General features: G+C 38.4%; 2 long non-coding RNA genes across 3 annotated transcripts in view; both read left to right on the forward strand.

Moving 5' to 3' along the window:
* The window catches only part of LOC131145197 (uncharacterized), a 38,457-nt gene extending 33,789 nt beyond the window's left edge, over positions 1–4,668 (forward strand). The window contains exons 3-5 of the long non-coding RNA XR_009134016.1: positions 2,982–3,115; positions 3,974–4,063; positions 4,399–4,668. This is a non-coding gene — a long non-coding RNA (uncharacterized LOC131145197). The remainder of the gene's footprint in view (positions 1–2,981; positions 3,116–3,973; positions 4,064–4,398) is intronic.
* A 677-nt stretch (positions 4,669–5,345) lies between these two features.
* On the forward strand, positions 5,346–23,412 carry LOC131145198 (uncharacterized). Of its 2 annotated transcripts, XR_009134017.1 has the most exons (3): positions 5,346–10,059; positions 22,692–22,953; positions 23,192–23,412. It is a non-coding gene; the product is annotated as an uncharacterized LOC131145198 (long non-coding RNA). The 2 variants fall into 2 exon arrangements; XR_009134018.1 differs by lacking the exon at positions 5,346–10,059 and having other exon boundaries at positions 17,910–22,953.
* The last annotated feature ends 2,164 nt before the right edge of the window (positions 23,413–25,576 follow it).

Below are 25,576 nucleotides of genomic sequence, written 5' to 3' on the forward strand. Positions count from 1 at the left end.
GACAATTTCAGAAAAGCCACAAAAATCGTTGATAGTTTTCTCCCAGAATGATGCACTATGTTCTCCTTGTGTAAATTTGTCATTTCAAGAAACGAGCCACCAATCACAACATGCTTTAAATTATAGTGATTAAGAATCTGGGTATTGGGGTGTCCTTACCTGGTGAAGTTTTCCAAATGAAATGAGAAATGTGGAGTTTGGTTTGTTACTAATTTTCACATTGCTTGGGTAACATATAAGCCATGAATTCCCAACTGCTGTGCTGGAATTACTGTGGACTTCATGGCAGGACAAAGGAAGTTTGGAAGTGTTAAAAAATATGTTTTATTTATTTATTTATTGTGGCTTTTATCACAGCCGTTGGATCATCTCTAAATTCAACAGTTGTGTGGTGTCATATATATGTTTGTAAGCCATAGGAAAAAGAGAGTATTGTTTGTCATTTTGTGCAAGGAGAGCTAGAGGGGGGCTTTCTCACTAGGAAGATTTTTTCTTCACTGGTTTTGTGACGCCCCGAAACCCGCCAAGTAGGGCCCGAGTGCCACGTGTTCCAATCACCTGTACTTGATACCATAATTAACATGCATGCAGCAGAACATAAATAAATAACCTCAAATAAATACCAGAGTTCTATATAACAACCCAAAAACGAACACTATAACATCCAGATATCCATATCCACAACCATCATTTAAAACATAACCCAGCACAAATATATCTGTATATATATACCAGTATCTCACAATACCCCAAAAAAAAAAACCACCAAAAACAATCCCATCCTAGGCCTTCAAACCCGATCTCCAAAAGAACCTGAAAAGTTGTTAATCCACTAAGGTGAGACACTTTTCAGTAAGGGTGGAATAAATTATAACAGCGTGTGACAAATGAGTTTTAATATTTATATATCAAAATAAACTGTTTCTCATATAACATCAATAACAACTGAGAAAACGTATCATTAATAATATCACTGACATCTAATATCACACACACATCCAATATGCACAAGTACATAATTTTTATACAAGCGAAAGTCCCTGAGGATTGGGAAGATTACCTGCCCATACAAGTAGCTTTCCTCTGCTTTGATACTAAAGACTACCTACCAAAGCACTCACCTTACCCAGTAAGCCCTTAGGTGAAGAATTACCTCACCGCCAGTATACACATTTTTATTATTTTAAAGGCGAAGGTTTCCGAGAATTAGGATGTCTACCCGCCAATATAAGTAGCATCCCTTTACACTGATACCAAGAAACTACCTAGCATAGCACTCCCCTTTCTCAATAAGCCCCGGTGGTAAGCCCCGGTGGTATGTTTACCTCGTCACATGCACACACATGCATTCACAATATGATATACCATTACTGTTATGTTTTAATTAAATTCACATGCACAACACATCCACACAAGAATCAAGCAACTATATTTCGTCTTCCAATGTCTTCAGTACGTGGCCCACACAGAGCAATTGCGTACATATCAGTACGTGGCCCACACAGGCACCTACGTACTTCTTATCTACACGTGGCCCACACAGGCACCACTATCCACACAGGGTACATAACATGGCCCACATAGGCACCATTATCCACATAGGATATAATGTGGCCCACACAGGTACTACTACCCACACAGGGTACATAACATGGCCCACACTTGCGCCATTATCCACACAGGCACCACTCCAACTTCCGCAACACATGGCCCACATAGGTACCACTATTCACCAATATCCAATCCCCATGACCTACTTGTCATACATCAGTAGAACAAGCTCCTCAACCTGCCAATGTCCTATCCCATATAAATGACAATATGACAAGCTCATCGACCTGCCAACGTCATATCATGATTTACATCTAGGCAATATAACAACCTCCTCATGTCAATGTTATATTGAGATGCATACGAATAAACAAATCAGTTAGTTCACACAGACGCATCAATGCATTACCACACAAGTATCCAACATATCAAAACATTCCCACACATGAGTCAAACATAAAAAAAATCATTCATTATGTCATAATCATTCTAAACAACCCCTCATGCAAGCCTAAATACCACAGAAATTCATATTCAATTTATTAGAAAGAAATTGTTCTCATGCCACGCGGTTTTAATATCATAAGCAAATATCCCAAGTATAACCTTAAACCAAAATCATCATTTTCTAGTAATCAGGCTACTTTGAAAATCATATAGATAAATAATAAATTTCATATGCTCGTAAATAACTGGTTTACTTTAATAAAATACTGATATAATTTTATCCCTGAATCACGCCTGTAGGGCTCCCAAAATTATATCCGCAGCGCTCACCCGAACCCTGATTCAATGAAATCAATCACAATAAAATATTATTTTAACCTTTCCTAATTTACAATAATTAAATAACAATTAATTTTTAAATAACCCATTTATCTTAGTTTTGGGGCTATTCCTACAACGATCCCACAAGAAATCCGTTCCGCTAGATTTGTAGAGAATCATCCCTAGATTCTCGTGGTGGTGTTCGATCGTCAATTTGACTTAAAATTTAGGAAAAATTTAGGCAAGAATGAGAATTTGTCTTACCCCAAAAGATATGTCCACGTTACTCTTACGATAAATCCACTTCGATAGAAATGTCGGTGGCGGAGAATGAAGTTCAGTGGTATTTTCGGATTTTCAATTTGGCGAGAATCCACCACGAAATCGTAAAGAGAAGAGTAGTGGAGAGCGTGAGCTAAGAGAGTTTTTTTTTCTTTCTTTCTTTGCTGCGTGAAGCTTATTTATTTTTTTCTTCTTTCCTCTCTTGCTTTGCTCAGAAACTTAAGCACTAAGTTTTTTTTTTCTTTCCTTTGTCCTTACTTATACTTTTACATATACTTATATATATATACCCAAAATCCTCAAATTTCTTAATTTAATTAATTTTCTTAATAATAATAATAAATTTTTTCAATTATTTTTTTTTTTTTGGGTCGTTACAGGTTTGACAGATGAAGGGGTGTACATGGGATTTGGAATCAGGGAGAGTTTGATTAGATCTTGTACTGTCATCGTTTCATAGTGGATTTTTCTCCAGGTGCACGCTCCGTGGATGTAGGCAATCTTACCGAATCACGTAAAATCTCTCGTCTACATTTTTCTGTGAATGTTTTTTGAGCTATTTATTTTGTTGATCGGAAGATTAAAATCGCTACCCGTCGGGACGAAATCCACTTGATGTGTTTTTTTGGAATATTTGGAGGGAGAGGAGTAGAGCAGTCTTTGTAGGAAAAGAGCTGCCTGTGCAGAGAATCAAGAATTCTGTCACACACGCTTTGTGTTTTTGGAGTTCTGGAGACCAGAAAGTTACTGACTGATTGGACTTTTCTGAATTTTAATTCTGTTCAGTTTCTGTAGAAGTAAGGGTAGGCACTCCCTTGGAGCTGTTTGGTATTCTCTTTACCTATTTTAAAAAAATAGGGGGGGGGCGGGGGGGGGGGGGGGGGGGGGGACAGGTTGCTTTCTATTGATAATACTAATTGCCTAGCTTCATTATTATTTTGATTGAGATAATATTCTGGTGGTTTAAGTATGATTGCTTTTTTGGAAAATTCATTCTTTCAAAATGGATTATAAAACTTTTTCAAGTTTTTTAGCAACATATTATATTTGATAATTTTTTACCTGTTGGTTATTCCATTGAGCCATAGTTTCCACATTGTACTTCTGCCATTTTGTTTTAGCTTCTGATTTGAATCAGAAAACATTGGCTTTGACAAAGTTCCTCCCTAACAGTTTTGGTATGCTAGTTTCCGTTGCTTGGTTTGCCTTGAGTATTTATTTGACACGCTTTATTTAAGTTTGGGAACCCTTTATAATATTATATTACATGTTTTTGAAATTCAATGGTTGGATACAATATAAAGCCATAACTTTTTTTTATGGTTTTATTATGTACATGTGTTTCTCTTATGCTTTGTTCTCTGTTTCTCAGGCTAAACGACTTGTTGGCTTAACTGTACTTGTTGAGGAAGAGGGCGAGTTTTACAGTCGAGATCTCGTTGGCATGAGAGTTATTCTCCTGGTATAGACTTACTATGATATTTTGTCTGGTAATCTGCTAAGATATTTAATAACTTCTGAAACAGTAGATGCATATGTTTTTTTAGTTTGGTTTAAGATAAGCATTTATCTTACTTCAAAGGGCTGTTTCAAGGAAGGTTTTAATTTCTATTAGTTTCTAAAGTGCCAAATACTATCAGTCTTAAATATATAGAAGCATTGATGTATGTTGTTTGGCTTTTTTCATCTGCTGTTTTGATACATTTTCTGCTTTATTTTTATTCTCTCGGATAATCCTTCACCCATTTTTGTTCAATCCTTGGTTTTCTGATGTTTCAATTGTGTTCTTCTTTATAGGAAACTGGTGAACTAGTGGGAATTGTAGTCAATGTCTTCAATACTGGAGCAAATGATCTTTTACAGGGTATGCTTGATTCATCAAGAGTAATGCCTGATGAAACTGGAATGCCAAGACTAGGAACTGATGTTTCTGATTCCCTTGCATGGGTACCATTTGTTGAAGCAATTGTTCCTATTGTTGACATGGACAGAAGAGAAATGCAGATTACCCTTCCAAAGGGACTCCTTGAATTAAATTACGGTCTGATATGGGGTCCAAGAAAGAAAGGCACCAGCTTGTGAGGCATGCTCTTTTGCAATATTCTGCCTATATATATATATATATATATATATATATATATATATATATATATATATATATATATAATAATTAATTAATGCTTTACATCAAGTCTGAGGATTGAATTCTTACATCTTTCATTCCTTGGTGAGCAATTCTTGGATTCTTTTGTTCATTCATTTTTTTTTCCCCATTGAAAGCTTTGGAGCTAGATTTTGACTCAAGTTGTCATATTTAGTGACCTACTTTGAATAACCTTTTCATTGCCACCTGTAAAAAGCATCAAATAAAAGCCTAAACCTGCAATTAAATCCTAGACAATATTCACATTGTCATTCATCCTATGATGTGCTATGAAAGACTCCACAGCAATGTTTAAAAATATAGATACTTTCCTTAAGAAACTCTACCCAACCAATATGCTTAGCCCTAACTTTTTCTTTGAACTATCTCAAAGCAAGGTCGTCAGAAAATAGTATCAACTCCTATAGTAATTGATCTCCAATGTTGTGTTAGAGATGGAGCCAGAAACATAGTTGGAGACGCGTTGAGCTGAGTCAGAAAACGCGTGCTTTTATTCTCCATTTATCTCTCTATTATAAACTTCCAATTTGTGATTAATTTGTAATTGATTTATATTTAATCATGATGTAAATTCCAAGCCTATATAACGAGGGCTGTGGAAAGTGATATAGTACAGTAGTGTAGGCACAACATAGCACAGTGCAGAGAGAGCACAGAGAGTGCAGAGAGAGCTGAGAGGAAGAAGGGAGGAAGAAAGAGAGAGAGAGAGAGAGAGAGAGAGAGAGAGAGAGAGAGAGAGAGAGAATTGTAACATTTTCCGGCAAGTTATTGAATAGTTGGTGTGTGCTCCGTGGATGTAGGTCATTATTGACCCAACCACATAAATTTCTTGGTGTCACTTTGATCTGGATGCTCACAAGGTCCTAACAAGTGGTATCAGAGCCCGGTTGGAGCAGAAAAGCTAGATTGGAAGTAATCCCGAAATTCAGAGCTCTGTCCAGTAGATCGAAACTATGTTTTGAGGCCACCATCGCATTCAGCTCGCCGATATGAAGAGAAGCGTGTCCACCAGAGCTCGAACAGAGTTCAGACTAGCTCGCACGCACCTTCACGCGTCCTACTGGAGCAAGATGCCTCTCCACACGCCAGCAACGCGCCGCACGCGTTTTCTTCGCCCGTTCCGTCCGGACCCGACCCGGTTCAATACCCAACCGAACCGGCCAGTCACTCAGACCCGGGTTAACCTAGACCCGATCCTTGACCTGGATCCGACCCACTGGTCTGATCAGCGCCACGTCAGCGCCCATGCTACGTCACGCGCCACGTCAGCTGACACGCCAACGAGAGCCACGTCAGCTGGAGCCGTCACGTTAGCGAGCGCCACTTCAACAGGGCACTGCCACGTCATCAAGTGGGTCCCACTACCACATTAGCCGCCATGGCAGTCGGTGGGCCCACTGCCACGTCAGCAGTTTGACCAGGTTTGACTGAAAACTTTGACTGAGCTTTTCGGGGTCGTTTTGGGTCCGTTTTTCTAGCGACTCGAACCATTTCTAGGATTTTCGATCGTTCTGGATCCAACCGTGCTATCCATTTGAGCTAATTTTATCTTTAGATTAGAAAATCGAGATGTCAAATGAAAAGAGCTCAAAAATCGAAATGTTCAACGGGAACAATTTCGGTTTCTTGAAGATGCAGATAGAAGACTATTTGTTTGGGAAGGAATTGCACTTACCGTTGAAGGGTAAGCCAACATCCATGAACGAGGACGAGTGGGAGTTGCTTAATTGAAAAGCCCTCGGAGCCATCAGAATGACGTTGTCGAAATCTGTGGCGTTCAATATCAAGCATATAACATTTACCAAGTCTCTGATGGATGCGCTCTCTAATATGTATGAGCAGCCTTCAGTCACAAACAAGGTACATCTCATGAAAAGATTATTTATGATGAATATGTCTGCAGGTGAGAGTTTTAGTAGGCATCTGAATAACTTCAATGAGTTGTCTGATCAACTCGCCTCAGTCGAGATAACGTTTGATAATGAGATTCGGGCTCTACTGATTCTCAGTCAGTTGCCTGAAAATTGGAATGGTGTCATCACTGCCATCAGTAGCTCCGCAGGAAAATTGAAGCTTGTATACGATGAGGTCGTTAGCATGATTTTGACGAAGGAAATAAGAATGCAGCCGAATCATAGCTCCAATTCAAGTTCAGCCTTGAACATGGAGAGTTGAGGTAGAGGAAACAGGCATGGACGATCAAACAACCGCGGTAGATCTAGGCCCAGGCGGTCTCAATCCAGAAATCCTAGAGGTACTTAGGACACAAATTCTCCGTGTTGGAACTGTGGAAAGACTGGTCATTACAGGAACCAGTGCAAGAGTCAGAAGAAAGAATTCGAGACGAGGGCAAAGACAGAAGCAAATATTGCTTCTGAGAATGATGAGATGTTGATATGCTCTTTAGAGAGCAAACAGGAGTATTGGGTCTTAGACTCCAGAGCCTCATTTCATGCCACATGCTGTAGAGATTGCCTAGAGGAGTACACACTAGGTAATTTTGGTAAGGTGTACCTTGGCAACGATCAACCTTGCAACGAAACTGGCAAGGGAGTTGTGAAGATCAATATAAACGGGTCAGTATGGAAGCTGAAGGATGTCAGGTATATTCCAGACCTAAGAAAGAATTCGATCTCAATTGGTCAGCTGGTAGATGAGGGATACACAACAAAATTCATTGGCGATGAATGGAAAGTCTCAAAGGGTGTACTAACGATTGTGCGAGGTAAGAAAAGCGGAACACTTTTTCTAACCTCCAATGCCTCTATGTCTATTTCAGTTGCTGCAGGAAATGACGACAGCAACATCTGGCATCAACGACTTGGTCACATAAGCGAGAAGGGACTTAGGGTCATGCACTCAAAGGAAAAATTGAGTGGTCTATAGTCAGTGTAGGTTGACATGTGTGAGGATTGTATAGTCAGGAAACAGAAGAGGGTTAGTTCCAGATAAACACCCGTGAATGTGTTGAGACACATCAGTAGAATACCGAGAATCCTCAGGTGGAGGAACCAGTGGAGCAGATTGTCGCACCACCATCTCCTACTCCAGCTCCGAAGCTTGGAGATCTATTCGGTCTCATATACCAGAAAGAAGGTATATTGATTACTTACTTCCTACAAATGGAGGAGAGCCCGAATGCTACGATGAAGCATGTCAGGTGGCAGATATGAGCAAGTGGGAGCTTGCGATGAAGGATGAGATGAAGTCCCTCACCTCCAACAGAATGTGGAAGTTACCCAAAGGCCTTCACAACAAGTGGGTGTACAGAATCAAAGAAGAGCATAACGGCTCCAAAAGGTACAAGTCTCAGTTGGTAGTCAAAAGCTTTGAGCAGAAGGAAGGGATTGACTACACCGACATTTTTACACCAGTTGTGAAGATGATAGCCATCAGATTAGTCTGCAAAAATCGAGCAGATAGGAAGGTGGCGACTACAGAGGAACTGAAGTTGTGTTCAACTTCAGTTGGTCTTCATGCTTGAAGACACATATTATGAGCACATCATTTATTCATGATACTCTGGTTGAGGAGGTGTCTCTGTCTCCAAGTGGGAGATTGTTAGAGATGGAGCCAGAAACACAGTTGGAGATGCGTTGAGCTGAGTCAGGAAACACGTGCTTTTATTCTCCATTTATCTCTTGATTATAAACTTCCAATTTGAGATTAATTTGTAATTGATTTGTATTTAATCATGATATAAATTCCAAGCCTATATAAAGAGGGTTGTGCAAAGTGATATAGTACAGTAGTGCAGGAACAGCATAGCACAGTGCAGAGAGAGCACAGAGAGTGCAGAGAGAGCTGAGAGGAAGAAGGAGGGAGAGAGAGAGAGAGAGAGAGAGAGAGAGAGAGAGAGAGAGAGAGAATTGTAACATTTTCCGGTGAGTTATTGAATAGTTGGTGTGTGCTCCGTGGACGTAGGTCATTATTGACCGAACCACGTAAATTTCTTGGTGTCACTTTGATTTGGATGCTCACAAGGTCCTAACATGTTGTAGGGAGCTCACCACAGAATAATATTTGTCATATGCTCTATATTTTTGTTTAACTTTTTGAGAGTTTTTCACTGAAAATGCTATAAGGTGTGTTGGCCTAACAAGGCTTAATCTCATTTTGATGATAACAAATCAAGGTTACTTAACATGTCTATGTAAGTTTGAGTTTCAAGACTTTAAGTGTTTTTTTGTGAGCGTACTTGAAGAGTTTAATTGATTTGAACACTTAAAGTCATGAATCATGAAGGATATAAAGCTATGTGGTACATGAAACTCGTTGAAGCAGTGCATAAATCTTAGAAGACATATTGAAAACTTCACACCCTGAAGACTTAGCCACTTAGATAGAATAATAAGATGAAAGTCTTATGTAAGTACTTCAAAATCCAATATTGAATGATTGAAGCTCCTAGGATATGTTATTGGACTTAGATACCTGATTTTATACATGGAAAAAATTTTCTCAAAGTCCAAATTAAGTTTTCCAATACATAAATTTAAGTTTGGAACCAAAAATATTGAAAAACAAGTGTTGCTGAAAGGACAGGCGACTGATGACACTTCATCAGGCGACTGTGGTGCTACTAAGTTTGAAAATATGCAAACAGAATAGGTACAGGTGATCACCTATCGGGCACAGTCGACTGACCCCATTTTGACTTTCAGAATGCGCTAATTTTAAAAGAGCACAGGCAATTGACCCTTCAAGTACAGTCGAGTGATGCGTATGTTTAAATGAGTTACAACGCTGATTTTGTTTCCATATCTTGTTTGATTGGTTTCTAAATTAAGAGAAAACTTTAGGGAAACTTTTTGAAACCCTATTGCACTATTTAAACATACTATTCTCGCACATTAGGGTAAGACAAGAGAGAATATCACACATTTTTTTTTTCTGGTTATGCTACTGCTGTGTTCTTGCTGCGAACAAAAGAAATTCTGATTTGTTCTATTGAAACTTACACTCGTAAATCAAATTTCTGGTGATATACCTTAGAGCTTCAACTTTCATATTGTTTATTTGAAGTATTTTTTATTCTAACATGTGCTAATATGCTCATTTGAGGAGTTTTCTATTGTACAAGAAAATTGTTGCTTTGGTTGTTTTTGTTTTGACAATTCAGGTATTTTGAATCGTTGCCTAGCGAGAGGGTTGCTCTCGTTAGAGAGGCAAACTCCACCTTGAATTGAGAAAGGTTGTAACTTCACCTAGTTACGAAGTTGGGAAAGGAAATCCTCACAGAGGGTTGCTTGACGCAAGGACGTAGGTTGCAGCCGAACCTTGTAAAAATAACGGTGTTCAACTTCTTCTTCCCTAAACTTTTAATTTGTGCAAGTTATAACCTGCATGCATGATTTTACTTTTATTAAGAACTGAATGAATATTGAATCTTGCTGAGTTTAGAATCTTGCTAAATATTGAATAGTGCTTAATATAACTCTTGTTAAATATTGAATCTTGCTGAATATTGAATAGTGTTGAATATCAAATCTTGCTGAGTATAGAAACTTATTGAATATCGGAGATTAGCTGAATATCAATTTCAGTTGTGATAGAATCTATATTGTCTTTGATTTAGTTGTTGGATATAAATTCAGACAAGTATATAGTTTTGAAGTCTGGTGTGAATAAACTAAGATTTAAAAAGGTTTTCTTAATTAAAGTATATATGCAAAGATAAACATGCTTCATTACTAAAATTGTTTTTGAAAATATCATTAAGTATTGCTAAAATAGAAATCTGGTAAATTGTTCAGCTGAGTAAATTAAAATTTAATCTTGTGATATAATTGTAGACTTCATATGAATATTCATGGTCATATCTAAAGACTCCTTATTGATATCGTTTGGTTGCTGCATATATATATACTAGTTGTGAATATTATTTAAGTGTAAACTAATCAAGGGTTAAAATAAAAAGGAATTCTGCACTTAAATTTTAAATAACCCAATTCACCCGACTCAAGTTGTCATATTTAGTGACATGCTTTGAATAACCTTTTCATTGCCACCTGTAAAAAGCATCAAATAAAAGCCTAGACCTGAAATTAAATCCTAGACAAGATTCACATTGTCATTCATCCTATGTTGTGCTATGAAAGACTCCACAACAATGTTTAAAAATATATGTACATTCCTTAAGAAACTCTACCCAACCAATATTCTTAGCCCTAACTTTTTCTTTGAACTATCTCAAAGCAAGGTCATCAACATCTCCAATGTTGTAGGGAGCTCAGCACAAAATAATCTTTGTCATATGCTATGTATTTTTGTTTAACTTCTTGAGAGTTTTTCACTGAAAATGTTATAGGGTGTCCCTCCACCAAGAGGCATCACAAGAAACCTCAAAGACTAACTTAATTTCCTCAAGTTGAGCATTATCATTTTAAAAGTTGAGAGTTGCGTGAGGAGAGAATGACCAAATATTTATATTTTAGTGTTGGGGTTAGGATTTTAAAGCCTGATGATTTGGTCATCTGAAATAAGAATTTAGGCCATCTGAAATAGTTTATCATTTTAATAAAATAATTTTCCATGAAAAGATTAAGTCCCTAAGGTCCATCTACGATCAAGTATGCGCTTCACTTCAAATTCATTAAGACATGTACTTACAATCAATCCTAAATGCAATATAACTGAAAATTCTTTAAGTTTTCAGTCTCGTTCTTTAAGTACTCCATGGAATAGGCCAGGTAATGTCTCATTCAATGCTTCATGGCTTCCATCTTGCATCGGTCATTGTGCTTTCTCAAATCATCATTCTTGTGAACATACTTAAAGCACGAATGAGATGCCTTGCATTGTCATTATCAAAACGGGATAGAACTCAAAAAGTCAACAAAGGGGGGTTTAATTAGGCTTAATAAAAATTAAAGTGCTTGATACCAAATTTAAAACAAGTTAAACAAACCAAGCAAATAAAAAAATATAAAGCAATAAAATCAAAGGATAGAAGGAAACAATCTTGAGGTTCCGTTAACCCCTTGTTTTTCGGAGACCAAGGAAACTACTTACACCCCTTCTTTTCTACTGGGACAAAGAAACCAATTAAATCCCTTATTGTAATAGAAGGAAGGAAACCAAATACAAGAATTCTTTGAAAACAAATTTTTTTATAAGGAATGATTTACAAATTAAAGCACAGCAAAAAACTCTCAAAGGAATTGTAAGACTATGGCACAAGAATTTTGATGTTTCTCTCAAAAGCAAGCAATTTAAGACACAAAAGAGATTAAAAGATAGTATAGAGTTTGGGCACTTGAAAATTCAATATAGATGTATTCACTTATGTTTCTTAGGCTTTAAAGAATATCTATATAGACTTTAAAGTGAAACTTGTCGTTTTCTACATATTAGAGTTAGTCTGTTGTAAAGACTGATTGACTTGGGTCATAGGACGATCGATTAGGCACTAACTGTTAGAGAGAAAAATTGACCGTTGAAAATACAAATTGGTCGATCAGCTCAAAGGGGCATTCGACAACCCTACACTTCTACCTAGGTTAATTAACTTGCCACCAAAGCACGATTGACCGCTTGTGCACTTTTCCTAGGTCAGTTGGTTGCCCCTTGGGACCAGTCAAACAATATTTTCATCTTGTGTGTGTTTTTCCATGTCTAAGTGCCTTAGTGTAATGACCTAGACTTTCATCCCCATTTTTTTTTTTTCTCAAAATAAGCCGAAAATATAATATTATATCAATCTTGTATATTCTTCTCTAACATCTCAAGCCCCAATTGAACATTGAGGATACTTGATTATATTACACTCCTATGCAGCGAAAAAACATAAAAATGTCCATCCATAATTAACAATACCAGAATTTAGTAATTCACCCCAACCTTATACACTTATATACACATCACCCCAGCACCATCTACTCAAAAATACTATCTCCTATACACACTTACCCAGCAAATAGGGTAGTGTACTCGCCTTCTTTATCTGTGAGCCTGATCCACTCGCCTAACTAGATCACCTGAAAAATATTAAATCACTGGGATAAGACAACGCTCAGTAAGAAGAAATATGTTATTACTAGTGTGTGGCAACTGAGTTTCATAAATACTATACTGACAATATCTGAAACTATATAAACTGATAAAACAATATACAATATAACTTGCATCTATCATAGTTTAAGATATAATTGTAATATCTGAGTTTTCTACTTTTTCATACTTCTAGTATCATACTATATATGCTAATATTCTGTAAATCTGTATACATATACATAACTGAGATGTTTACCCTAGAAAATTGTATGTCATGATTTAACCCCTCATGACAGGGTTGTGCAGCCCGTATGTGGGCTTAACTAGTTGGCCTACCAAGTAAGTCAACTATACTTTACCAACCCTCAGTCCAACCAAACTGCAACCTCTCCTAGGCATGGAACTAGTAACTACCTCGTCAAACTGGCCACCTCAACCCAGTCTTCTGAGGAGTTTGCAATCCCTTTAGGCCCGATTGACGGAAACCTTCCACGCATTATCTAAGATGTGTGGTTGCACTCTGATCTTGTAATAGCAACGGTACCGTGCTCTAATAACTGAATATTTACTGAACTAATTCATTAGGGTCTGATACTATATAGTGATGATATACATAATTATCTTGTTGTTTCATCATGATTCCAAAATATCCATAACACTAAAAGCTAATTCTGAATATACTGTAATATATGTATTTTGCAAACTGTAGTACCATAGTGTTATGGAAAATAACCATAACACTAGAAATTGATTTGAAAATGTTGTATCATCTGAGTTGTATAAACTATAATTACATAATGTTATGGCTTTAGAATTTTGGAAAATCATGGTAATCTACATATGCTGTAAAATATCTATCTATATAAACACTATAATTCATACTCTGATAAAATCTGATAAAGCATATCTCGGCATAATAATATAAATTATATCAATCTTAAAACTGTGTTATTTCTGTACTGATCTGTTAAAGTCTCATACCACATATTTCTATTTAGGTACTATAAACATTATAATCTGGAAACTGTATATTTCATATATTGTTCTAATACTGACTCATGCCACATAACTACATAAATAAATATCTCATATACTGCTACTGTATATTCTGATAAACAAATAATTTTCGAACTGTATACTAATCTGGAAATCATATAATTTATGAATAAATACTCTAATGTTTCCTAGCATAGCATATTTTCCTTACTTAACTGGCTGGGAGGCTTGCCTCCAATTCTATTCTCACGCTCACGGCGTACTATCCTCAAAATCCTACAATAATACAATTATACAAATTCCTTAGTAAATCACTAAATTTCCCCAGAAAATTATCTCACTCAAATTTCCTAAATTATAATATACCCGAGCTCCTGTAAAAATATTTGTTGGGGGTCCTCAACCCATGCGTGCAGGGTCCCAAGACACTCTATCCCTGAAAATATAATACCCTAGTTTTACTCCATAAAACACCAATATATTCCCATACATTACAGAATCTAAACTCAAATAAGCTTGATAATGCTGAAAATACCCAAATATTCAACTTACCCTGATTTTGGGATGGTGCCTAAGTTGGCCTAACCAATGATCTACTCCAGAAAACTTGAAGAGAATCTTCCCAGGAGTAGCGTGGCAACTTCCGATTGTTGAACCAGTGAAAAACGGAGCCAGAATCATAAAGAGAACGGGAGAGGGACGGTTTTAAAGAAAGAAGGGGTTTGCTGGAAAATTTTCTCCCTAAAAATCCCGAATTAGGTATATTTATAAACCTGGATTCGTCGACGAGACACGTCACCTCATCGACAAGTCCATGAAGGGAGTTCTTTGCCGAACTCAAATCCCTCATTGACGAACTTTAGGCTCTGCTAAACCCCCTCTCGATAAATTCTCGTCGACGAGACACGTGTCCATGTTGATGAGCCCAAGAAGGATTCTTGTAGTGACTTAAGGGAATTATGGTATTTAAATAATGGAAGAAGGAGAAAAGGAAATTGTAATTTTAATACTTAAACAGGGCCTCATCAACGAACACAGGGAGTTCGTCGAAGACTACACATGAGGGGCTCGTTGACGAGGACGTATCTCGTTGACGAGAAGATACCGAGAGGTTAATTGCCAATCTCTAAATTTCGATGACGAGAACAAACGTTCGTCAACGAACAACCTTTTTGACCTCGTCGATGAGGTGACATGGCTCGTTGACGAAGGCCAGTGTATAAATATGCCTAAACTTCATTTTTGGCCGAAAATTTACGCACAGACTTTCCCTTCTCTCTCCTTTTTGGTTCCCTACCCTTCTCTCTTAATTTCTGGGTTCGTTCTTCACTGGATCGATGATCTGAAGCCACCACGACACTCCTGGGGAAGTTCTCTACAAATCTACTGGAGTGGATCGTTGGTGGGGCTAGCTTGAATTTCATCTCATATTCAAGATAAGGCTTTCTATTCAGTATTTGACTTTCCTGCAGTTGTAGAAAATGTAGTAGTCAAAGAAATACTGAATATCTATAATGGGAGATGTTGATTTCAAGGTATTGAATAAAGAACCCTGCAGGTGTAGGACTGATTATTTTAGGGGCATTCTACTATGAATTACTGCTTTCTAGAAAAATGTTAAATGATACAGAGTCCTTATATGATATACCAGCATACGGGCCAAGAGTTGTTATATGATATACCGGCGTACAGACCGAGGATGTTCTCATATGATATGCCAGTGTATGGGTCGAGCCATTTATATGATATGCTAGTGTACAGGCCGAGCCTCTTATTTGATATGTGATACAGTGTACGAGCCGTGATTGATAAAATACGAAATGCCGGCGTAAGGGTCGCTGATTTTCACGTTATGTATGAAATGTGATATGATGATATTGAATTGAAAATTATTATTATGGAAGAGCAATGTATCACAATTTGAAATATTATATGCTATCAGAACCAGGTTGGCTTGGTTTAGGCTTGCACGAGCATAGTACTCTAGCTATATGTTAATGATCATCATGATATTGTGTTATCGCTGTCACATGGGGCAGCGTGAGGATGGATAGTCGATGTGGTTTATTGAAGTGTTGGTGCCCCTAGTGTATGGACCAGGTCTGGCAGATTTATCGTACTTACAGACATTTACTTTGACTTGGAAGTGGTCAGCCAGCCATTGTCAGGTCCCGCCTTCGGATCACACAACCCAGTCATGTGGGGGTAAGACATGACACTAGCCAGCTAACCTTCCAGGGTTGTTTTTGTATTAATATCATATGAGATTAATTATGTTTATGGAAATCCAGTATGTTCTATCATGATATGATTATATATGTTTTCCTAGATATGATACAGACAGTTTCACTAAATATGTTTATGTATGCTTTTATGTATAACACGGAAATACTCATGTTGTCACACACTGGTATTAGTTTATTTTCCTTACTGAGAGGTGTCTCATCCTAAATTATATGAACATTTTAGGAGCCCTAAATAGGTGTTCAGTCGTTTTACCCTGTCTGAAGGGTAAGTCTTTCGCTAGGGTTAGATGGATTTTTGGGTGACGACCTTAGGGCTGGTTTTGATTATTTTGGGATATATACAATGGATGTAGTAAAATCTGGTATTGTGTTGAATGGTGGTATGATATATATATGATTTTATGTTTCCCGCTACTTAGGCTTCCGTGTTGTATTTCTGATGTATCCCTAGTACCCATGGGTTTTGGATGATTATGATCTACTAGATTGATTATATCGGGTTTTATTTATCATGGAAAAAAAATGGTAAAATAAGTAGGTCGTTACAGTTTGGTATCAAAGCCTAGGTTGCTAGGTTCTATAGACTTTAGAGTGCAGCGGAAACAATACCACAGTATAGGAAAATGATTTAAGGTTTGGTTCTGAAGTCTAGAGGCAGAACTTCCGTGGTGGTTTTTGTGTTTTTCTTAGGGCGACGATCTCAAGAAAACCATAGTAAACTATTGTCAGGTTGTGTTCCTAAAATGTAGGACTGGAGTTAGGACTGGAGTTAGGAATGAATTGAGGAAGTTAGGATAAGGAACTATGTTAGGTGTGTAAGCTATAAGTATAGGGTTCCTAAGTTACGTTTATTGTTTTTCAGGATGGATGCAGGAGGAGGTAGTGCCCATGCGAGTGGCAATGATGGAGCAGGACCCTCGAGTGCAGGCAAGATTGATTCCGACGCAGTAGTACGTAGCGTGGCTCAGCAGGTTATAGATAAGATAGCTAGGAGCTCCAAAGAGCAGGGAGGTCCGTCTGTAGGTCATGGGTGCACGATAGAGAAGCTTACTAAGATGAATCCTCCGGTGTTTTCAGGAGGAGTTGATCCTGCAACTGCTGAGAATTGGATGCAAGAGATTGAGAAAGTCTTGGCGGTGCTACAGTGTACGGAGGAATAGAGGGTCCTCTTTGCCACCTATAAACTGACAGAAGAGGCCAAAAGGTAGTGGACTACTATGAGACTTCTGGAGCAGTAAAGGACAACACCGATAGTGATGACATGGGACCAATTTAAAGAATTATTCTTTGATAGGTATTTTCCAACTACTGTCAAGGAGGCGGAGGAGTTCCTGAGTCTGAAGTAGGGACAGTTGTTGGTCCCGCACTATGCGGCGTGGTTTATAGAGCTCTCTCGCTTCATTTCGTATATTGTTCCCAATGAGATAAAGAAGGCGAGAAAGTTTGAAAGAGGATTGAGGAGAGGCATATACAAGTAGGTGGTGGTACTAAAGATTCAGGATTTTGCTGAGTTTGTCGACAGAGCAGCCTTGGCAGAGGTTGGTGAGCGTATGGATGCAGAGGAGCAAGGATAGAAGAAGAAATCTCTTCAAGCTACCAGTAAGGTTATAGGCAGGGTCAGTGGAGGAGAGGAAACTATGGTAGAAGGCGGAGACAAGAAACTGGAGATCGTGAGGTTCAGACAGTGCAGAATCCTCCAGTCTATCAGACTTGTGGGAGGAGACACTGGAGAGAGTGTCGACTAGGACGAGCTGTCTGCTATCGCTGTGGTAGACAGGGACATCTGGTGCAAGACTACCCTTTACCACCAGATATCACTCCTGCTCCTAGATTGTACTAGGGAGGCTATTAGGCACCACGCGGAGGCTAGTAGAGGAATATGGTTCCAGGCAGAGTTTTTGCTTTGACACCGGATGATGTTAAGACAGCTGACGACGTGGTGACAAGTATGGTTAGCATGCTTTCCTTTAAAGTTATTGTATTATTTGATTTAGAAGCCACACACTCGTTTGTGTCTCTAGAGTGCACTAGACTATGTAGGGTAGAAACACGGTTGTTAGACACTGAACTATTGGTATCTACACCGACTGGGTCAGCAGTGAGGTATAGTAGGGTGCTCTGGGGTTATTCAGTTGATATTCAGGGAAAAATCTTGTCTGTCGATTTGATAGTGCTAGATACGCATAGATTCGATGTAATATTCGGTATGGACTAATTGGCAGCCAATTACGCTAGCACAGATTGCCATTTAAAGGAAGTGATATTCAGACCTCCAAGAAAAGCGGAATTCAAGTTTGTAGGGTTGCGAGTGCAATCCCCGCCTCAGTTAGTTTCAGCTATTGAGGCGAAGAGACTACTACTGAGTGGTTGTCAGGGATTTGTGGTCTTTGTGAAGGAAATGTCAGGGAATGAATTGAAACTCACTAGTACGCCAGTAGTAAAGGAATTTATGGATGCTTTCCCAGATGAGTTACTAGGTTTGCCACCTGATCATGAGATAGATTTTTCTATTAATATGCTTCCTGGTACAACACCGATTTCTAAAGTACCTTAGCAAATAGCACCAGCAGAGTTGACAGAATTGAAGAATCAGTTCCAAGATTTGCTTGATAAGGGCTTTATACAACCTAGTGTATCTCCGTAGGGAGCTTCACTCCTATTTGTCAAGAAGAAAGATGGGACTATGAGGATGTGTATAGATTATACGAAAATTAATAAAGTGGCCATTAAGAATAAGTATCCTCTACTCCGTATAGATGATTTGTTTGACCAGCTCCAGGGTACACTGGTGTATTCTAAGATTAACCTTAGATCAAACTATCATCAAGTGAAAGTGAAAATAGAGGATGTATCAAAGACAGCCTTCAGGACCAGATACGGGCATTATGAATTCCTCGTTATGTCGTTTGGTCTGATGAATGCTCCTGTGGTATTTATGGATTTGATGAATAGAGTTTTTTGCCAATATTTAGACCAGTTTGTTGTTGTTTTTATTGATGATGTACTGGTCTATTCGAGGATCTCTGAGGAGCATGAGATGCATTTGAGGCAGATTCTACAGATGCTTCAGGAAAAGAAGTTGTACCCTAAGTTCAGTAAATGTGAATTCTAGCTTGAGAAGGTTATGTTTTTGGGGCATGTCATTTCAGAAGATGGTATATCTATGGATCATAGTAAGATTGAGGCGGTAGTGAATTGGGCTAGACCAAGGAACGTTCAGGAGATTAGGAGTTTCTTGGGGTTAGCTGGGTATTACCATCGTTTCGTTGAAGGATTCTCAGCACTATCAGGACCTCTGACACAACTAACTAGGAAGAATGCTAGGTTTGAGTGGGACGAGAGCTGTGAGTAGATTTTTCAGGAATTGAAGTAAAGACTTGTCACAACACCAGTGCTAACCATCCCGTTAGGGGGTGAGGGTTATGTTATCTACAGTGATGCGTCCTTGAAAGGACTTGGTTGTGTATTGATGTAGCATGGTAGAGTAGTAGCGTATGCTTCCAGGTAATTGAAAGAGTATGAAAAGAACTACCCTACCCACGATCTTGAATTGGCTGCAGTGGTACACGCATTGAAAATTTGGAGGCATTACCTGTATGGTGAACGGTGCAAAATCTTCTCCAACCACAAGAGTTTAAAGTACTTTTTCACTCAAAAGGAACTAAATATGAGGCAGAGAAGATGGTTGGAGCTTATTAAATATTTTGACTGTACTATCAATTACCACCTAAGGAAGGCGAACGTGGTAGCTGATGCTTTGAGTAGGAAGTCTGTGGGACCAACGTTGGCAGTTATGGAGATCCAGTATCCGATTATGATGGATCTAGAGAGATTCGACTTAGATTTGTTCAAGAGTGGTTCTCAGGCTTGTATTGCTAGTTTAGTGGTGCAACCTACTCTACAAGAAAGAATTGCTGCTCAAAAGAATGATCCAGAGTTAGCAGAGGTATTAGTCAGAGTGCAGAATGGTCATGGGGGGTGTTCTTGCCGATGCTAACATCAGGAAGACAATTTTAGAGAAGGCTCACAGATCTTTATACACAATTAATCTAGGCAGTACGAAGATGTATAGAGATATGCGGGAGTCTTTTTGGTGGAGTGGTATAAAGAAGAAAATTGCTGAGCATGTAGCCCAGTGTCCGACGTGTTAGCAAATAAAAGCTGAGCATCAGAGACTGGTAGGCTAGTTGCAGCCACTTTTTATCCTAGAGTGGAAATGAGATCATATATCTATGGATTTTATTTCAAGACTGCCGTCGACATTGCATGGTCAGAATGCAATTTGGGTGATTGTGGATTATTTGACCAAGACAGCTCATTTTCTTCCTATCAAGATCAGCTACTCTATAGACAGACTGGCAGAGATATATATATTCAAGAGATAGTCCGTTCTCATGGTGTGTCATTGTCTGTAGTATCAGATAGAGACCCACGTTTCACGTCACGATTTTGGCAGAGCTTGCATGAGGCTTTAGGATCTCAGTTATCTTTTAGCACGACGTTCCATCCTTAGTTAGATGGGCAGATTGACAGGACAATTCAGATATTAGAATATATGCTTCAAGCGTGCATGCTAGATTTTGGGGGTAGTTGGGCTTAGTTCATGCTATTGGTGGAATTTGTGTACAATAATAGTTATTAGGCCAGCATTGGCATGACACCGTTTGAGGCACTTTACGATAGGAGATGTCGTTCTCTTTTATTTTTGGATGAAGTGGGTGAGTGGCGAGTTGTGGGACCAGAGCTTGTTCAGTAAGTGCATGATAAGGTTTGGTTTATCAAAGATAGAATCAGTGCAGCTTAGAGCAGACAGAAGAGTTACGCTGATACCCGCCGTAGGAAATTAGAGTTTGATGTCGGTAATCATGTATTTATGAAAATAGCTCCGTTAAAAGGGGTTATGCAATTTGGGAAGAAGGGTAAACTTAGCCCTAGGTTTATCGGTTCGTTTGAGATTCTAGAGAAAGTGGGGCCGGTTGCCTATAGGCTAGCTTTGCCACCTGTGTTGTCCAGGATCCATGACGTATTCCACATTTCTATGTTGAGGAAATACGTCCCAAACCCTTCTCACGTAATCAGTTATGGTGAATTAGAGCTTAGTGATTCACTAGTTTATGAGAAGGTACCAGTACAGATTCTGGATAAGAAAGAACAAGAATTACGTAATAAGAAAATTCCTTTGGTGAAAGTCTTGTCGAAAAATCATGCAATAGAAGAAACTTCTTAGGAGCTCGAGGAATAGATAAGGCAGAGATATCCACAACTATTTAGGAAAGTGTAATAGAAGGTTATGTTTCTTTTGCAGGTACATGTAGTGATTTAGTTAATAAGTAGTCTTTTTAGTTTTGGGAGAATTTTATTTTGTATTTGTAATCTCCTAGAACTTGGAATGTAATCACGATATTCCTCCACCATAAGTGAGGGTAGGTAATAAAATAAGTAGACCGTTTTTCCTTTGAGGGAAGATGAATTATATGAATAACAAATTTCGATGACGAAATTTTATGAGGAGGGGAGAATGTAGTGACCTGATAGAATTATGGTATTTAAATAATGGAAGAAGGAGAAAAGGAAATTGTAATTTTAATACTTAAACAAGGCCTCATCGACGAACATAGGGAGTTCGTCGACGAGTACACATGAGGGGCTCGTCAACGGGGACGTATCTCGTCGAAGAGAACATACTGAGAGGCTAATTGCCCATCTCTGAATTTCGTCGACAAGAAAAAACGTTCATTGATGAACGAGCTTCTTGACCTCGTCAACGAAGGCCAGTGTATAAACATGTCTAAACTTCATTTTTGGCTGAAAATTTATGTGCAAACGTTCCTTTCTCTCTCCTCTTTAGTTCCCTACACTTCTCTCTTAGTTTTTGGGTTCGTTCTTCTCTGGATCGACGATCTGAAGCCAACACGACACTCCTGGGGAAGTTCTCTACAAATCTGCTAGAGTGGATCGTTGGTTGGGCTAGCTTGAATTCCATCCCAAATTCGGGGTAAGGCTTTTTATTCAGTATTTGAATTTCCTATAGTTGTAGAAAATGTAGTAGTCAAAAAAATACTGAATTTTAGTTCTGGGAGATGTTGATTTCAGGGTGTTGAATGGGGAACCCTGCGGGTGCAGGACTGATTATTTTAGGGGCTTTTCAGGAATGAGGTAAGGGGATAAACTAAGTTAGTTGTTTTATGAAAATATACGTATAGTTTTACAGCATTTAATTTTAGAAATATATATATATATATATATATGCATTATGTTTGGAAAATTACTACTATAAATGACGATATGTTTTAAATATGTGTAATACTCATTTTGTGTGGTATGAGTAGAATTTACTATGAATTACTGTTTTCTGGGAAAATATTTAATGATACAGAGTTTTTATATGATATACCGGCGTACGGGTTGAGGATGTTCTCACATGATATGCTGGCGTACGGGCCGAGCCTTTTACATGATATGCCGGTGTACGGGCCGAGACATTTATATGATATGCCAGCGTACGGGCTGAGCCTCTTATTTGATATGTGATACGGCATACGGGCCGTGATTGATAAAATACGAAATGTTGGCGTAAGGGCCAATGATTTTCACGTTATGTATGAAATGTGATATGATGATATTGAATTGACAATTATTATTATGGAATAGCAATGTATCACAATTTGAAATATGTTATATGCTATCAGAACCTGGTTGGCTTGGTTTAGGCTTGCACGAACACGGGACCGTAGCTATGTGTTCATGATCATCATGATATTGTGTTATGGCTATCCTACGGGGCAGCGTGAGGATGGATAGTCGATTTGGTTTATTGAAGTGTTGGCGCCCTGGTGTACGGACCAAGTCTAGCAGACCCATCATACCTGTAGACATTTACTTTGACTTGACAATGGTCGGCCAACCATTGTTAGGTCCCACCTTCGGGCCACAAGAACCAGTTATGTGGGGGTAAGACATGACACTAGCCAGCTAACCTTCCAAGGTTGTTTTTTTTATTATTATCGTATGAGATTAATTATGTTTATGGAAATCCATTATGTTCCCAGATATGATACAGACAGTTTCACTAAATATGCTTATGTATGCTTTTATGTATTACACGAAAATACTCATGTTGCCACAAAGTGGTATTAGTTTATTTCCCTTACTGAGAGGTGTCTCACCCCAAATTATATGAACATTTCAGGAGCCCCAGATAGGAGAGCGGATAAAGCTCCGCAGAAATAGAGTTCAGCCGTTTTACCCTGTCTGAAGGGTAAGTTTTTCGCTAGGGTCAGATGGATTTTTGGGTGACGACCCTAGGGCTGGTTTTGTTTATTTTGGGATATATACAATGGATGTAGTCGACTTTGGTATTGTGTTGAATGGTGGTATGATATATATATATATGAATTTATGTTTCCTACTACTTAGGCATCCGTGTTGTATTTCTGATGTATCCCTGGTACCCACGGGTTCAGGTTGATTATGATCTGCTAGATTGATTATATAAGGTTTCATTTATCATGGAAAAAAATGGTAAAATAAGCAGGTCGTTACAATGCTCGTCGATGAGAACCCTGCGTTCGTCAACGAGACCTTGTGAGTCCCTTTTTGGAAATTTCCTTTTCTTCCCTTTTCTTTTACTATTTAATTATTATAATTCTTCAGGTCTCTACACTTAGTGCCATGACCTTCATATTCTAAAAGATATACAAGATAAAACCCATTACAATTTGAGAGAAATAAGTAAAAATAAGGCAAATAAAGTCTTCAAATCTTGTCTCAATTAAAAATCTTTTTTAAATTTGGAAATAAGAGTAGGCTGTTTGGGATAATTTAGACTAGTCTAAATTGTTCAATAGGTCAACCTATGTTGACTCGAGTCAAACAGAGTTGACCTAGTTCAGAATAGGTATGCCACGTGCCAACCACTGACGACGACACATGGCAGTTTAATATGTTTTCTTATTTATTTATTTATTTTAAATTCGTGGCAGGGTGATGTCAGCATGACGTCACTCGCCACATGGCAAAATATGATGGGCGCAAGGAATTTAGCATGGATTGTTGATGTGGTAGCAATCTGTCCATTCGGAGAAAACACGCATGGGATAGGTAGGATCACGCCACGTCACTCCTAAAAGTGCGGTTCCTGTTTCGCCACGTGTCACCACCCTATAATGACACGTGTCCCACTAAGTTTTTCTTTTGAAAAAAAATCATACACAAAGCTTTTTCCTTTCCTTTTTATTCTTTTTTCTCTATCGAACGTTCTCTCTCTCTCTCCTTTGTGCGTCTCTCTCTCTCTCTCTCTCCCTCTCTCTATTCTACCCCCCTCTCTCACTCCTCTAGAATTTCACTCTCTCTTCTCTATACCCCTCTTTCTCATAGACCTATCTCTCTCTCTCTCTCTCTCTCTCTCTCTCTCTCTCTCCCTCTGTTTCTATTTTGCTTTTATTCTTACCAATCTTCTCCTCTCTTTCGATCTTACCTTCTCTATCTCTTCCTCTCTATTTTTTTCAATTTTTATTTATTTTATTTTAACTCTCTTATTTTCCTTATTTTTCAGGTCTCAAAAGAAAGGGAGAAAACAAAAATATGATGGGTGCAAGGAATTTAGCATGGATTGTTGATGTGGCAGCAATCTGGCCACTCGAAAAAAACACACATGGGATGGCTAGGATCATACCGCGTCACTCCTAAACGTGCGGTTCCTGTTTCGCCACATATCACCATCCTACAATGACCCGTGTCCCACTAAGTTTTTCTTTTGAAAAAAAAATCATCTAAAAAGCTTTTTCCTTTCCTTTTTCTTCTTTTCTCTCTCTCTCTCTCTCTCTCTCTCTCTTTGTGCGTTTGTCTCTCTGTCTTCTTCCTCTCACAAATAGCTCACTCCCTCTCCTTGCAACTCTCTCTCTCTCTCTCTCTCTCTCTCTCTCTCTTCTACCCCCCTCTCTCACTCCTCTAGAATTTCACTCTCTCTCCTCTACACCCCTCTTTCTCGTAGACCTCTCTCTCTCTCTCTCTCTCTCTCTCTCTCTCTCTCTGTTTTTCTTTTATTCTTACCAATCTTCTCCTCTCTTTCAATCTTACCTTCTCTATCTCTTTCTCTCTCTGTTCTTTGTTTTTTCAATTTTTAATTAATTTATTTTAACTCTCTTATTTTCCTTATTTTGCAGGTCTCAAAAGAAAGAGAGAAAACAAAAATAGAGAGCTTTAAGCTCTCAGATCCAAACTTGGATCCACCACCCCAAAGATAAGTCCTCTTTTATCTCACTCTCTTTGTTATTTTCTTTTTCATTTTTCTTTGACTCTTCTCATATTTTCTTCCTCTTTCTTGCGAACCAAACTAGGAGTCTAGTTACTAGATTTAGGGCTTCAAGGGACTTGGGTTAGGTTTTTGGATTTAATTTGGCCTTTAGTATTTAGTTGAGTTCTGAATTGAACTGGGCTTGGTTTAGGTCTAGTGGACTTGATTAAGTTAACTGAGGTTTGGTTGGTTGGGCTTAGCCCAATAGGATTCAATTGATTTGAAAAATGGGTCTGGTTTGGTTAGGGCCTTGAATTGGTTGGTCTTGGGTTGAGCCCA

Source organism: Malania oleifera, chromosome 12 (assembly GCF_029873635.1).
Source record: "Malania oleifera isolate guangnan ecotype guangnan chromosome 12, ASM2987363v1, whole genome shotgun sequence".
NCBI classification, from domain to species: Eukaryota; Viridiplantae; Streptophyta; class Magnoliopsida; order Santalales; family Ximeniaceae; genus Malania; species Malania oleifera.